This window comes from Juglans microcarpa x Juglans regia, chromosome 1D, assembly GCF_004785595.1.
Source record: "Juglans microcarpa x Juglans regia isolate MS1-56 chromosome 1D, Jm3101_v1.0, whole genome shotgun sequence".
Lineage (NCBI taxonomy): Eukaryota > Viridiplantae > Streptophyta > Magnoliopsida > Fagales > Juglandaceae > Juglans > Juglans microcarpa x Juglans regia.
In genome coordinates this window covers 18,796,651-18,810,978 of record NC_054594.1, presented here as the reverse complement: position 1 = coordinate 18,810,978, position 14,328 = coordinate 18,796,651, and positions in this window count along the sequence as shown.

The window sequence follows — 14,328 nt, the reverse complement described above, 5'->3', positions numbered from 1 at the left end:
CATAATTAATTTATAATTAGTAAAGGAACAAATATTTTTACCATACTCATTCAATTTTATCATACTTAGTTTTCCATTAATCCATGAGTAGTACTGTGGGACTTGAACGTCACAGTAATATGTGGTTGTTTGGTGAAACATATAAAAATAGTTACGCTAATGATTTTTATAAAGAAATTGATTCAAATATCCAGATCAGTGCTTTTAGATGATGCTAGTGGAGGCGCAACGTGTAATGCACGTTTGCCTAGTCGGGTTTTTTAATTGTTTTACAAAAATTTGTACAGAGAAATGTTAAACAAAGTTAAAAAACAAGATAATTTATAAACCTGTTTTTTTTCTTATCATCATTGTAGTTCTGAGCCATATTGGACATGACCAATTGAGACAACATTGAAATTTTTGTATTGTTTTTGGTTGAATTCGTCGGGGTCTACTGTAAGTTGAATCATCCACTGTTTTTTCTGAAGCTTGTAATGCCATGTTTTTTATAAATGGTAAATACTCCTGTTTATTAAATATTTAATGAAATTAAATAATCAACAAATGTATGAATAATTTGCACATAGAAGAAAATTGAAAACTGAAAAATTAACACTGTTTTTTATAAGCAATTTAATTATATTATTAGACTTTTTAAGTTTAGAAATTTAAGTTATTATTTATGGTTTATATGTTAATTGTTGTAATATATAGTTAAATTATTTTATAGAAAATATAAGAGATATCTTAAAGTAATTAAGTATCTTTTGTTGAAAAGGAAAAAATAGTAAAAATGAAAAAAGTTATCTCTCCAGTGTGATTCATGAAATCAATTGCTGTGCAACCTAATGTCTCCTCTGCAAGTTTCCCAATCATAACCGCAGCTAATTTTCCTGTCTCGTCATCAAGCTCAACATATGCCTAATAACTACAAATGATGAGAGTATTGTTTTTTGTTAGGATTGGTAAGAATTACATAAAAAAAAAAATTTGAATGAATTATTAAGTAGCGAAGTTTGAAGAATATATACCGTGGTTGAGCAACACTTTGATGTTTGCAGTGATAACAAAGAAAGTTTTCATTTTGGTCATGCCCAGTTCCTTTGTTACAATTGATGCATGACATGTAAAAGAATATTTGATGCAAGTTGATGATGTTTATCTTTGCTTTGATCCAGAATTTTGCTTTCTATATTATATTAGAAACAATATTTTACACATCAAGAATGAACAAGAATCTAAAAATCGCATTGAGAAAAGTATTTTACCTCCATTGGTTGCAAACTTTTCAACAGCGCAGCAACATCATAATTTTGTGTTATTTCCAACCGATGATAAGGATGTGGATGGATATTTCAAAGATTTTGCAATAATACTTTTAAGCATTGAATCATTAATTGCCGTCCTTAAAAATTAGAAATGATATTTAATTTAAAAATGGGAAAAAAAAGTTTAGATCTTCAATGTATGTAGTTAAGTAATTTAAGATTAATCAATATTAATATAATTGTGCTATTTTTAACGCATTAATAAAAGCAAAATATAGATTTGTAACTGTTGATAGAAATATACTAATGAAGAATTGCTTAGATATGGATTACATCTTTTCAACGGCTCTGCCTCAGGAAGAAGAGGATTAATTGTAAATGCACTTGTTGGTCGAGATGAGAGAGATAATCCTGTATTATAAATACAGATAATTATTAGTTAGAAAATATATGATTCAAAAGAAAATTAAAAATGTTAACTATTAAACGTACCATTATAAGACCGAACTCTTAGCTTTGTTGAAAGTATAATTGGTTTCACTTCAATTATCTCAGAAATTTTTTGGCATTCGTCTTTAACAAAGCGGCCCACATTGTTAATCATATGGGATTTAGACTATGACATATAAAGTAAAAGAATCAATAGAAAATTTTAAAAATAAAGATTGCAAAGTAGTTTTAAAACATTAAAGTGAATGAATTTTTGACCTCTGATCTATAATATAGATTTCTGGAATTACAGTTGGTCCACTTGTTAATGTTATCTCTCTTGATGGCTTCATATGAATGGCAATCGCTAAGAGATCTGATTAATAAGGTTAAAATTATTAGTTTCTTGTTAATAAAAAATTTCAAAAGAAAATAATAAATTATCTATTTCTGCAATCAAGTCTTTATAAGGATCTAACTCTTCGATAGGAATGAGATTGTACTTTGGCATTCTTACTTGATCTTCATTCTCTGGCACTTCTTCAATGATTGTTTTGGAATTTAGAATTCATTGATATTCATGACTTCCAATCCTATATCTAGGATCCAACGGCTTAACATATGTGTTTGTAATATAATAAGATCGAAACGTCTACAAAGAATCATCCCATAATTCAATATCTTTACCAAACAACGTTACTTGGATCCAATTTCCCTGTATCACATAAGAAAATATGAATAATTATTTTTTATGATAAAATATAATTACATAGAAGGTAAAAGATATATAATAAAAAACATAATGGTTTTTTTATCGTAAAAAGAAGGATAATCACAAAAATAAATGAAGTACCTCTTGATCGACCAATGTCAAATTTTGGTATTTGACTAGTGAGTGTTGCCCAGTTCGTTTGGGGGATTTTTCAGCCACAAGTATTTTTATTTTACAGTTTCTTGTGGCTGGAGAAATATCTTTAATTGATGTATAAATGGTCCGCATGTTAAAAACTGGCGACCTAGAAACAAATTAAATGTTTAAGTATAGGATATAAAATATACAGTTAATTAAAATGCATACTAAAAAGGAACAAAAAAGAACTTTTTTTTATTGATTGACAAAAAGAAATTAGTAAAATATGCAACACACAAAAAAAATGTAATGAACATTTAATTTGTTCGTAGAGGTTAAAAAGGAATTTTAGAATTTTATTTAATTACCTGTATAATATCAATCAGAAGATGCCAATGTTAATAATTATGTATACACAATATTTTTTGTGCGATTGTTTTCCGATTCTTCAGCTAAGATTGGCCTTATTAAAATCTTGATTGCAGAAATAGTCTTAGCTCTTGATAAAGCTACATATAATTTTTCATGTGAGAAAATTGAATGAGGTAAATATATCCCAACAAAATTCAATGTTTGTCCTTGTGATTGTTTATACTCATTGCAAAGCTTAATTTAACAGGGAATTGAGTTTACTTGAATGGAAAACTACTATTTTCATCAGGATTTGGTAAGAATGAGATTCTTGGAATAAAAGCTTTTTTGCCACTGTGATGACCAACAGCAATTTCTGCATGAATGACGTTACGATCAAAATTGCGACAGATAAGTCATGTTTCATTGTATAATCCTTCTGAATGGTTAATGTTTCTGAGCAACATGATTGGACAATTTTGTTTCAGTAATAACTCATGCGGAGGAAGTCTATTTGGTATCAGAGTATTTAAGAAATATTCCATAACTGCCTGTTCAGATGCATCAATCGATTCATCAAAGTTGTAATATCGTTTTAGCTCCAATGGAAATTTCTGAATTAACAGTGTTTATTTCATCAACATAAATATTATTTGGTGTCAATATAGCTCGATTCATCATGGTTGAAATATTTACTGAATAATCACAAATATTATGAAAAACAGCATCCACCAAATGATTCAAAGAAGTGGCATCATTTTCATATGGGATTAACATGGCTGTAGAGATTTTGACAAGTTCATCAATTGTGATTGGTGACATCCCATTGCCTAATTCCAATGTATATTTTGAAAGGTCTGGATCTAATTTTGTACGCATATTTCCAGTCAAATGAAACTTTGTCAATGTTGGCCATAGGTAAGAAGAAATTAAGCTAGCATCAATTTGTTGTTATCTTGTGCCTTTTTGAACCACAGATAGAATTTAGCGAAAATCTACACCGAACACAACATTTCCACCAAAAGATAGATCTGAATCATTAATATCTTTCAACATTCTATCCAGTGCTTCTATGGCTTCTTTTCTTGACATAGGAGTTTCATCCCATATAATTAATCTTACTTTTTGTAGTAGTTTTGCAATCTCACTTTGTTTACTAATACCACATATGGCATTTTTGTTAATATCTAACGGTATTTTAAACCGTGAATGTTCAGTTCGACTTCCAAGTAAAATTGATGCAGTAACACCAGATGAAACAGTTGCAAGAGCCACTAATTGTTTTGATCTTACTGTTGCAAGGAGTGTTTTATATAGGAATGTTTTCCCTATTCCGCCAAGTCCATCAATAAAGAATGCAGCAGTTTCGTTTGACAAAACATTTTTAAAGACAGAATTGTAAACATTCTGTTGTACGCTATTGAGTAGTGTTGATGCAAGAATATCTTCTTCTGGGATTGGAAACAGCCAATTCATCATCAATTTCTCTAGACAAAAATTCATCTTTATCAAAATGAATGTTTTGGTCAATAAGATGAAACGAATTAATGTCTCTACCCATTGATTCAAGTATTGTGGAAATGAAGCGCAAAACTCCTGTCCTAACATTCAATGAAGAATGTTCAATTAATTGAAAATCAGTTGACATCTCTTGTTCAAAACGTTCCCAAAGATCTCTTGGATTGGTGGGATTACACTAAGCCAAAATTGTCACGAATAGTCTTCTCAAATTGAAAGGCATCTGATAGAGAGAGGCTTCATATAAGCATTCTTCTAAACTATTATTTCTCTATAACAAACCGTGTATAGTAGCTACTTCACGAAATGTAGGAGCCAAAGCACCATTTACTGTTTTCAGATCATCAAATGACAAAGGACCTCTTATGTGATTTAATAATATTCGAAGATAATACATTTCTCCTTTAAAAGGATTTGCTGTAACAATTCGACCTATCACAATTTATTTTTTTCAAACAGTCCACATTTTGTACTACTAGCTCCACACGTAGAACTTTGTGAATTCTTTATATAACAATTTTCTGGCATTTAGATCGACTTGATTTGTTGCGAAAAATTATGTTAACATTGATTTTGCAGAAAGATCGGAGTTCACTAGATTAGCTAAGTTTTCATGTGCTCGAAAAGCCACTTGGTGTTGATTTTCAAGATGTAAGTGCAAGCTATAAACTACTGGATATACCTCATTGACAATAAACCCAAATATTCTCCACATAGCCTTTGATGGAGCAATTCATTGAGCCAATTGAAACCGTTCAATTTCATCAATTTGTTGATTTGATTATTCAGAAACCAAATTGAAAGCAACACGGTCATGACCATTGTAAATATATTTGTAAAGATAGTTATCTGCTTTAATTGTAGAACATATTTCGACGTTAATATGACAGTCAAACATCGCAAGCAAATAAGGATTATATGGAACAACCCAACGATTATCCAAATCATGACCTCAAATTCTGACTGTTGTTCCATTGTTTGAACATCTATATATTGGGAAGCAATCATTTCCAACAACAGTGTTTGACACAAACTGTTTTGGGTAATTATTCTTGCAACAACCATTTTTTTTTCATGCATACATTTGTTGGATTTATAATTCCGCACGGTCCATGCATCATATATTTAACAACAGTTGTATGTAGATGCAAATTCTTGTCTTTGTCAGGCAATTCAGTAGAGACAATCTCATCAAAAGATTCTGGTGCGTATAACTTCCAATCTTGACGCAATATAATCAAGAAATGCACATGTGAAGGTCCTCTTTTTTGGTGTTCAATAGCATAAACATATGCCGAAACTTTTTCAAATATTTCCCGTTTGAATAGCTAATACTTTAGCTCCTGTAATTTTGCTCTAAAGATTCAAGCAATTAAATCAGGCCGATTTTGAGTTTCTTCATGTGGTTGCAATTTATTTGAAATTTCTTTCCAGTTTGGGTTACATGTGATTGTCAAAAAAAAATATCTGGTTTGCCATACCGTTGAACCAAAGTCATCGCTTTCATATATCTTTTTTGTATATCTCTCGAACTTCCAATAAAAGATGAAGGCAGAATCACACGCTTCCCAATTCTAGAAGCATTTGTCTCCCCAAAATTAATGATATCAACAATACCTTGATATAATTCAGATCGAATGTGTTGTTGATTGCTACGAAAATAATCAAACATTGATGTTTCAATCTTAACATACATATCAACAACAAATTGTTGAAGAAGTTGACCAGATAGTTGGAGGATGGATTTGATATTTTCTCTGATTTGTAACTTGTAACAATAATATTCACGGCATGAAACAATCGGATCTTTTCTTTTTTTCTTAACACAACAAAAAAATAAGAAATAATTTAGAAAATTTCATTCTTAATGTATAAATGGTGGGTTGTTATATAAAAAATGTAATGTAAAAAATTTAACATTCTTGTTCTCTTGTAAGTAATTCTTCTGCAGATGTTGATTGATAAGGATCAATTGATCGGACTATGCAATTATCAGCAGATACAGATGGAGTTCTTTTGTTAATTCTTTGTATACCTTGGTGTCATCCAACATCACCAAAGGGGAATAACAAGGGATACTAAAGCGAATCATAACATCCAGAATAATACTGAACAATATGACTCCCACCAACATGGTTAAATACAAAAATGTCACAAGGTGTTAACTGCTCTAGATCATCATTTTCAACCCAAATTGCAGCAACTTCTGATGATATTGCGGCATTAAATACCCGTTGATCTAATCCAGAATCTAATCTTATACGGATTTTCTGATATTCTAAATCTGGTTGATCATCAATAGATTGAAAAAATATGGAATATAGATTTACACGAAGAATATCCATGAGTTGAGCAATAATTGATGAATCCATTCTAACTGAATCAAGAATGTGATTTTCAAATTCATGTTTCATATCATAGAAATACAGTTGCAAATTAGAAGATCGACCATTTGAAGGAACCAAATCAGAAGGTAGTGATAGATTTGACATTGAGCTCGAAATGTGTAAATTTCACTATTTCTTTGACATAAATTTCTGTCAAATTTAACTCAAAACGATGTGAAAGAAAATTTGTTATTGTACATTCGAACGTATGTTCGGAATTGTACAGATTCAGGAGTGTTTGAAACAAACAAACTATAAAGTTGATCAGGAACATCATTTGCAACCAAAGAAATTAACTCATCAGCACAACAAAAACTGTTTGTCTCATGGAAGAATCTCTTTGCTTTACAATGCTTACAATGTGGCACATCCGGTAAATAATTAGCTTCATACGGAATATTTTGTAATATTTTTCTATGCACAGCAATAAGGGAACGCGATGCACCTATTAAATTGGGATAAAATTAAAAAAATGGAATAAAGTTGATTAGAATCAGATGAATGATTTTCGCTTGGATCAATACTTTAAGTATGGTTAAAAGTAGAACGCAATGTCATAAATAAACCAATTCTATTTTGACTCCTTACCAAAAAGACTTTTTGGTAGAGTCCTTAGAGAAGGTGATTGGATTTGACCAACAAAAAGAGCCTATTTTGGAGAAAAAATCATGGTTGAATAGAAAGAATATGATAAGATACAACAAAAAAGAGGTTAAATTAGTAAACCTGTGGAATTGTATGTTGTTCAGAAACCTCTACTTATTTTTTCAGGGCATTTGCTGATTTTTGTGTCAACAAATCTACAGAGTAATTCAAACTGATAGAAAAATCCAATAAAATATTTAATTGTGTAGATCCTTCTGAATCTGCCCCAACAATATCAACATCTGGAGGAACATTTGTCTCTTGTGAGGAGGTCATTCCAAGAATGTCAACATTTCCATGGGAAATTTGGTATCTTTTTCATCAAGATTGTTGAACATTATAATTTTGATCATTGCTAATAGATTAAAGATTATCAACTGATGTACTATCAATTGATATAATCATTTGATCAACATCAGATGGCATTGAATCTTTCAGCTCAATCGCATTTCTTTTAGCAGCTTTCCTCTGAGCATATCTTTCTCTAGTTTTTTGTTGAAGTTCTGCTTTTTTCTCTTCAGGAAAATCTTTATACGGGATTTTTTTTTGTTGAATGTTTTTTAGAAGCTTCAAAAACATGCTTCTAAAATTTAAGTTCAAGGGAAATTTTTTACAATTTATTTCCATAATAAATATTTTATAATTAATTAATAAAATCTTACCGCTCATTATATCAAGTGAGCAAACCACAGGTTGGAAAATTGCAAATTGCAATAAAATCAAAAGCTAACGAACCAGTGATCACGATTTAATGTAAAATCCTCAACGAACAATGTAGTTTATATTCTCTAAAATGTGTACTCATTCCAACCTTGAACAATACAAAATAAATATGTCTAAGCATATAAAACTTGAACCAATATTATTTCAAAACATAGAAATAATTGGCAAATAAATATTATAGATTCAAAAATGCATGGAAAAAAAAAAAAAGAAACACTTTGTAATAAATAACACATGAATTCGAATCTTCTGATTGAGAAAATAAACCTTATTTTTTTTTAAAAAAAATGTTATTTATGAAAGAATATTTTCTTTATAATTTATAAAACAAAGGAAATTTTTTAAGTTCTTATAATTAATTTTGAAAGCAAATAAAACAAAAATATTTATAAAAAAAATTAAAAAGAATTGAAAAATAAAAGTTTAAAATATATTTTTAAATTAATCTAAAATATTTGTTCCTAAAATATCAAATCCAAAACAGAAAAAATATCTCTATTATGGTAAAAAAAGAATATATAAATTATTTTTTAATTTATTATGCAAAAACGATATAAAATCTGCAATTTTAAAAGTATTGATCTTTTATGGGATTATTAGTTGGATTATTAATTGTTTGTTCCAATTAAAAACGTACAATTAAAAAATAAATATTTTGTTGTTATGAAAAAACGAAACCTGCAATTTTAATTTTCTAAATTGTTATAATTAATTTTGAAAACAAACAATCAAACATATATTTATAAAAAATTAAAAAAGAATTAAAAAAATAAAAATTTAAAATCTATTCTTGAATTAATCTAAAATATTTGTTTCTGAAATATTAAATCCAAAACACAGAAAATTCTCTACTATTGAAAAAATGAAATATAAAAAAATAATAAAAAAATGACTTAAAGTTTCTCTGGATTGTAAATAAACAATGTATTCTGAGTCTTTTAAAATGTGTGCTAATTTTAACACTGAACAATACATAATAAATATGTTTAAGCATATAAAACTTGAACCAATATTATTTCAAAATAAAAAAATATTTGACAAATCAATATATATATATATATATAAATCTAAAAAAGCATGAAACAAAAGAAACAATTTCTACAAAATAAGAAAAAAATACTTACAGTTTCTTTTCCAGGAGATAACAATATTCGGTTGAATTGAAATCTTCTGAATCAGAATATAAACCCTATTTTTCCAAAAAAAAAAAAAAAATTATGTTAGTTTTGGGTGAGAATATTTTATTTATAATTTTATAAAAAAAAATTAAGGTTTTATAGTTAAATTTGAAAGCAAACAACAAAACAAATATTTATAAAAATTTTAAAAAGAATTACAAAAATAAAAGATCAAAATCTATTTTGAAATTAAATATCAAAATAAAAATTGTGAAATATCGAATTCCAAGAATAAAATAGGCCATATTTTTTAGAATGATGTAATAATAATTTAAATTTATAAAACGTGCAACTTTTTATGAAACACAACTTGTTTAATAACGTTCATAAATTAAAATTAAAAATAATTAAAAATAAAATTGATCAGGTCCTTAATAAAACAATTTTGGAACAAAACATTTGAATGGTTAAATTATTATTATTGAAAATGACCGTAAATAATAAGAGTTTATTGGTTTGATCAGATATTAAATTTGAATTTGTTTCAATTTTTAATTCTTTAACCATTGAGTTGTTATGGCTTAATAATGGTAATGAAGTTGTTAAGATTGGCCGCAAGCAAAGTTGTAAGATAATCATATTTCATAAGAATTACACAACAATTTCATAATTCGTTTTTCAAATAATAAAATTTTGATTGAGTACAAAATGTAAGATTATGATTTAAAACTTGTTAACTTTCCACAACAATTTTAATGAGGAGAAATCAACTCTAATGTTATTTTAAATACCTCTTACAATTTATAAAATTCATGAAATTATGCTTAAGAAAAAATATATGTTTGTTCGAAAAAAGACTCATACATTATCTGACTAGAAGAATTCAACCAGTTCAAAAATGAAAAAAAAAAAAAAAAACAAGGAAAAGCCGATCAATTTAATTTCTGCTATTATGTAAAAATCTCTCATTGAACCCAGCATCCTTGCACAGAAATGATTTTTTTGACATCATTTATTTCTCGCCACAGTTAAATAATCATATTTTTATAAACCATAACCTTGTCTTTTCATACAAGTTTAATGAAAAAGCACACAAAGGCATGAAAAGTCATGACTGGATATTAGCAAGTTAAAGATGCAAAAGTAAAGAAAATTATGCAAAGACAATGTCTTCTAGGTAATGTAATCTTTTGTAACCATTGATAACAAAAGGTCATAAAACAAAGAAAAACTATATAATATGTTAAAACATATTTGCATCATATAACTATAGATACAAAATTAAAGAAAATAATATAAAAGATTTTAATATTACAAAAGTATTTAAGAAGGAAGCAATGCTTTGTTCTGAGCAAACAAACCCAACAACATACAATCTTGAGAACAGCAAGTAAAAAATAAATAAAAACCTTGAGATTCAGCAAAACAAAACTTTCAACCATGTTAGACAAAAAGAACAACTTAAATTCAGAACTCCAGTGAATGAAACTTAAATATATATACAAACACAAAAATCATTTCAATATTAAACTAGAAACTAAGAAACAAAATACATAAAAATTAGGAATAACTACAATATATACATTTAAAATGAAAACATAATATCCACCGTAGGATTTGAAGTATATTCAAATCAAAACATCTAAATCAAAAAGACCAACGTCAACATAACAACAGCATCTAATCTGTTTAAATATCAAACCAAAATTAAGTTCAATTAAAGAAACATCTAATATAACACAAACCTTAAATGAACAGACCACAAAAACAGTATTTCAATTTTGCCTGTAGCAAAGATAAACAAATTAGAACAATTAAAAGCAGATAAGAAAGGAAGCAAATTTCAGAACCAAGCCAGCACGAGCCAAAAACAACAACACAAAGATGCCAAACAACAAAAATGTATAAAAACATCCACAAAGATCTTCAACCATCAATAAGACAAGAAATGTTGAAAGATGTTACAAATCTGAATGGAACAACATAACTAAACGTTTAAAGCATGAAAAAAATAATTTAAATGTAAAAATGTAAGAAATGAAAAACACAACAAAACTACCATGTGGTTTCAAACAGAAGCTATATCACAAAAGAAGAGATAAACTGGGGCCATAAATAATGAAATGTTAAAAAAAAAAAAATTGAATAAAACTTAAATTTTCAAAACTGTAAGTATTTAGAAATGAACACTACACAACAGACAAACAACAAAACATATTGAGGAACTTTAACAACAGAAAGCACACACACAACACAAATAACTGTTTCCTATCATGAGTAGATAACAAGGGAGAATGATCTTGAAAAAATCTCTAAATTTTAGCCTAATTACTTAACTGTCACAAACTCCCCGACCTTGACAACTCTCAAAGCCGGAGAGACTTTGAGAATCAGGCAATTTGACAGACATTTATTCAAGATAATTCTTTCATATTGTCTACAAGACAGGAAGTTTCAAACATTGTTTGACAAAATAAGAGATAAAAAGTGGCATTAGATTTAAATAAACAAATGTTCAAAAAAAAAACTCAATAAAACTTCGTTTTTCAAAATGCAAGTATTTAAAAACGAACTCTCCACAATAGACAAACAACAAAAAATATTGAGGAACTTTAACAACAGAAGGTACAAACATATAACACAAATAACCAGAGTAACAAATCTGAACAGAACAACATAACCAAATATTAAACCAAGAAAAAAAATTCAAATGCAAAAATATAACAAATGAAAAACACAACAAAAATAACATGTGGTCTCAGACAGAAGCTATATCATAAAAGAAAAGAGATAAACCGTGGTCTCAGACAAAAAATGGAATGTAAAAAAAAAAATGAATAAAACTTCATTTTTGAAAACTGCAAGTATTTAGAAATGGACTCTACACAACAAAGAAACGACAAAAAAAAAATGAATAAAACATCATTTTCCAAAACTGCAAGTATTTATAAATCAACTCTGTACAACCTACAAACGACAAAAAATTAAGGAAGTCTAACAACAGAAGGTACAAACACACAACACAAATAACCAAAGTTACAAATCTGAACAAAACAACATAACCAAACATTAAACCATTAAACAAATATTCAAAATGAAAAAATATAATAAATGAAAAACACTACAAAAATAACCTGTGGTCTCAAGCAGAAGCTATATCACAAAAGCAAATAGATAAACTGTGATCTCAGCAAACAATGAAATGCAAAAAAAAAAAAAAAAAAGGATAAAACTTCGTTTTTCAAACTTGCAAGTATTTAGAAACGGACTCTACACAACAAGGAAATGTCAAAAAAAAAAATTGAGCAACTTTAACGATAGAATGGACAAACACAACACAAATCACTGGTGGTCTCAGACAAAAGCAACATAAAAAAAAGAATACAAATAAACCGTGGTCTCAGATATAAAGAACGGAAAGTAAAAAAAAAAATAGTTGAATAAAACTCGCTTCTTAAAACTATAAGTATTTACAAATGAACTCTACACAACAGATACATCACAACAAAATGGAGGTACATTTAACAACCGAAGGTATCGCAAAAATGAATACCAAAATAATACCGCGAAAAAAATACATCAATATCACTGAAAGAGAATTTCATATACAGTTTTTCAGGAAAATGGAGTGCAACATCGACCTCACAATCAAACTGAAAATATCAAACGGTAATAAATACAACCCCCAACGCATAGAAACAAATCGTAATAAATCCAAGGGCAAAAAAAGACAGCAAAAAATGCACAGAAAGATAAAACGGAGGGGGCGGGAAATTACTGTAGCGACACTGTAGTTCAGAACTCCAATGCACAAAAAATACAATTCTCGAAGCCACCAATAGTAACCAGTGGACACAGAGCACCATTAATGCACTAACCACAGGATGGCACATCCATTTAAAATAGAACCTCCACTCCGTATATATGTAACAGGTAAACATAAAACCATAAAAAAAGAAAAACCAGAATTAAAACAATTACCTAAAATCTACAAACAACAATAGTAACAAAAGGCATAACTTTAATAAAAATTCATACAAAAAAAGAGTACATCATCGACCACGAAATCAATACTCAGACCCATAAGCAAATCCAGCAAATCCGTAAACAACATTCAACCACCACCACAATAATACGACGGATAAAATACAGGAAAAACATGGAAAGACAATCCGCATTCAATATAATTCTTTTCACCAAAAGAAAGTGCATCATCGACCACGAAATGAACCAAAATAACAAAAAATGTAAATTTACGGAAACTAAAACGAAATGCATCATTGACTACGAGATCAAAGCAAAAAAAACTTCAAACCCTTCCAAAACCAGTAAACAAAAAACCTCAATGCACCACCAAAAACCAAAAAAAAAACACAAGACACATCCAAAAAAATCCGAAACCCTTCAAACTCTTCCAAAACCAGCAAAAAACTTTAACTTTGAACCCGCAACAACATCCCCACCAAAACAAAATCGTAACTTTCAACCCATCAAAAACCGCAACTTTCAACTCGCAAAAAAACAGCAACTTCCGGAAAAACCCTTGCTCTTCGACAAGCACCACCGAAAGGGCAAAATGGAAAAAAACTCAAACGTCCCAAACAAACCAACACAGCACCAAGAGCCATACGCAAAAAACGGTAAGGAAAAATGAAAAGCAAGGTAAACATTCCAAACACCTTCAAACCGACCAAAATACACTAACCAAAACCCAAAAAAAAAACACACAAGATACACCCAAAAAAATTTGAAACCCTTCAACTTTGAACCCAAACCACCAAAAAAACCTCAACTTTGAACCCACAATAACATCCCCACCGAAAAAAAACCGCAACTTTGAACCCACAAAAAACCACAACTTTCAACCCGTAAAAACACCAACAACTTTCAACCGAAAAAAACCTCAACTTTGAACCCAAACCAGCAAAAAAACCTCAACTTTGAACCCACAACAACATCCCCTCTGAAACGAAACCGCAACTTTGAACTCACAAAAAAGCACAACTTTCAACCTGGAAAAAAACCAAAACTTTCAGAAAAACCCTTACTTTTCGACA